This window comes from Nicotiana attenuata, chromosome 5, assembly GCF_001879085.1.
Source record: "Nicotiana attenuata strain UT chromosome 5, NIATTr2, whole genome shotgun sequence".
Taxonomy (NCBI): Eukaryota; Viridiplantae; Streptophyta; class Magnoliopsida; order Solanales; family Solanaceae; genus Nicotiana; species Nicotiana attenuata.
The window spans coordinates 17,947,023-17,950,694 of NC_031993.1; positions in this window are offsets into that span (position 1 = coordinate 17,947,023).

A 3,672-nucleotide genomic window follows, 5' to 3' on the forward strand; every position below is an offset into this window, starting at 1 on the left:
GGGGATGTAATGTGTGGGTGCTGTAGCGAAGTAGATCTGGGTGGACGGGGTTTTCTTACACTTGAAGTTGCCATTGCTGCTTCTTCCTTCTTCTTTCGGTTTGCTACACCTCCAGACCTGCCTTGAATTGCTTGGGAGGTAGCCCTTATAGCAGACTGACTCAGGATGCGCCCTGTCTTTAACCTATTCTCAACCATTTCGCCAATTTTGATGGCCTCGACAAATGGTTTTCCCATCGCAGACATCATATTCTAAAAATAATCGGACTCTTGGGCTTGAAGAAAGACACTGACCATCTCTGTTTCATCCCTTGGAGGCTTAACTCTGGCGGCTTGCTCGTGCCATTTGACAGTATACTCTCAGAAGCTTTCCGAGGACTTTTTCTTTAGATTTAACAATGAGTTCCTGTCAGGGGCAATGTCGATGTTATACTGAAACTGCCTGACGAAATCCCGAGCCAGGTCGTCCCAGATATGCCACCGAGATATATCCTGGTCCATGTACCATTCAGAAGCAATACCGACCAAGCTCTCTCCAAGATAAGCCATAAAGAGCTCCTCTTTTCCACCAGCTCCCCGTAACTGGTTGCAGTATCTCTTGAGGTGGGCTATGGGATCCCCATGCCCGTCATACTTTTCAAACTTTGGGGTTTTGGAACCCAAGGGTAGATGCACGTGTGGGAACATACACAGGTCAGCGTAGGATATGCTCTTCTGCCCGCTCAAACCTTGTATATTTTTAAGGCTTTGCTCCAGGCTCCTCATTTTCCTGGTAATTTCTTCCTGTTCAGGGTTCTTTGAGGTTTTCTCCTACCCCGCGGAAAACTCGTATTGGGGTTGCTGAGGGTAGGAATTAGTAGTGAACTGGGTAGGTTCCGGTGGGAAAGAAGGTACTTGAAAGGTGAAGGATGAGGGATCAAAGTTTGGCCTTGGCAGAGTGGGTTGTGCCGTGGCTGAAGAAGGTGGTGCAGTGAATATATTGGAGGCTGTGCCTGACATCAACACCTGGGGGCGAACCTCAGAAGGTGTTCCAGTAAAGTGAGCCGAAATGGTAGGATATCCCAGCGAAGTATTCGGGTAACTTATAGGGACGTTGGAGGTGCCACTCGCCCTGGGAAGTAGCTCGGGGAATCCAGGGATCACACTTGGTGGTTCCCTACTATTAGACCAGGCGTCCGACATTTCCATCAGGCGGAGATGCAGAATTCTGTTTTCCTCTGCAGCGGCCGGTTCCGAAGTTGGGATGGCCGAAATCAGGCTATCCTCGGGGATAGGAACCGTTGGTAGATGACCCTCAGATGACATTTCAACGCTTCCCTTTGACCTTGTGAAGTAAGGATGTGAAGCCAGAGTACGACAAAACCAACCACCTTACTATAGAGCCTGACTGGAATACAAACACAACAAACCGGTTAGTGCGAGACAATTAACACATAGGGAATCGCACGTTGGGGTGTGATGCACCTATACAGTTAAATGTGTTTCTACATGTTTCGCAACGGTTGCATGTTTCATCCCGGCTTTCGTTTATTTCTCCAAATTTCTTTCTTTCCACTTTGGCTCTTTAATGCTTCTCCTCTTATTCCCATTTTCCTCTCTTTTCTTTCCTCTCTTTTCTTGCTTTGCCCCCTTTTTTTCCGTTTTTCTTTGACTCTCTTTTTCTTTCTTTTTGGTTTTTCTTTCGGTTCTTTCCTTCCATATTCCTCTTTTATTTGAGTTATTTACAAAATCATGACCGGATCCGATGAGGATTACCTACGTATCACGGCGCCGCGTGAATCAGATCATTACGTAGTTCAAGAAATAAATGCAAAAAAAAAAAAAATAAGGAAACAATTTTTTGGGAATTTTCAATTTTCATTAATAAAACTCCTAAACTTTTATATTACAAAAGACTCTAACATACTCATTTTTTGGAATTTTAACAACTACAGACAGACTCAAAACAACAACTGAAATACAGACTCGATAAATGAAAATCATGAGTACATAAGTGCTTCGACTCCTGGGGCCCATGGGACATCATTCGGTCTTGCCACGGGCCTCTGTGCAAGATCCCCTTGAAGATGCTCCAGATCACTCATTATTTGGCGAACAAATGTCATAACCGCAACAAAGAAAGTGGTTCTAGTCATGTCTTCACATTCTTGACACTTCACGACGATGTAGTTGGCAATGGCTCTAACCCTCTCTCAGATGATACCTTTTTCTTGGAGCAAATGCCCGATTTGCTGAGTCCTAGCTTCTAGCACCTGAGTGTCATGATGATTTTGACTTTGTAACTGTTGCATATCTTCCTCCATCTGGTACATTAGTGCATAACAATGTTCCCTTTCAGCTTTGAAGCTCCTAGCTTGTTTGGCTATCTCATTTTCGAGGGTAGTGAGCTTTCTCTTACCGTTCCCTCGTATTTTCTTTTCAACTGCTGCACATACTCCGCCCGTCCTTCTGCATTCTTTGTTAGCTGTGCTCGGGCTTTTGCTAGACTGGCCTCAAATTTTTCTAAGTCATCTTGACACTCAATTACTTTCTTTCTAAGACCACTTATAAGCCTTTCATCTGCTCGGCTTCGTTCCTGGTTTCTAGCAGCTATTTTCATCTTTTGGATCTGAGCCTTAAGGGCTTCGTTTTCCTAAACCAGCTTCTTCTTTTCCCCTTCATCGGCAGCAGCATGGACACCATTGTAAAATTTGAGGTCCTTGATTTGTCCCTCTAGTTTACTTATCTTGGCCCTATAGCTTGCCTCTTTCGTCAACCAGTCCCGTTGATCCCGTGAGTCGTCAGTGAATTGCTGGACGTGGGGCCTTTTAGCAGGCCTTTCGGGCTCTTGAGGTATTTGAAACCTTTTATCGAACCAAGTCATGTAATTAGGGTCTACCTCACCTTTAGGTAAATCCCGCACCAGAGTCTTAGGTTCCAGAAATCTGCACTCATTCCAAATTTTACGAACTTTTCCTTTTGGGAATACAACTTTTGGACCCAATTCGATGACTTGTCGGCTTAGATCTTCGTCATGGGGAATAGTTTGAAACCTGCCCAGTTGGCGCAGCACCTTGTGAGGAGCATACGGCTGAATGCTCCGAAGACCCGTTAGGAGAAGATAGCACACCTCGGCTGACATGTAGATGACCTTAGTGACAGGGAGCCATCCGAAAGTCCACTCAATTTTGTCCGAGGTTAAAGAACTCAAGTGCGCATACCAAGCCTCTGTACCTTTTGGAAATTCAACACTCGCCACTCGGTTTTCATACTCTTCGATGCAATTCAGACCAGTCATGTCATAGTTCATATACCCGACACGGTGACAAAGATGTTCTTGTATCCATAGTTGTAGTAGCAAGTTACAACCCTGGAAGAATCTTCCCCCTTCGCGACAGATGGTTAAGGCTCGGTAAATCTCAGCTAAAATCATTGGAACAAGAGTGCTATTAGCTTTCTTAATCATGACATCAACTATTCCCACGAGACCCAATTCTATGTTGCCGTCTTTTCTCGGACAGATTATGACACCCAAGAATGCTACTATAAAGGCCAAACCCCGCCGTGCCTCCCATTTGTCTTTGTTTCCCGCATGGGTCAGACCAGTATCAGGTGCTTCAAAACCGTGAGGATTGCCATAGCGCTGGTACAAGAATTGGAAAGTGCAAAACCCTTCGGATAAATTCCTATCCTG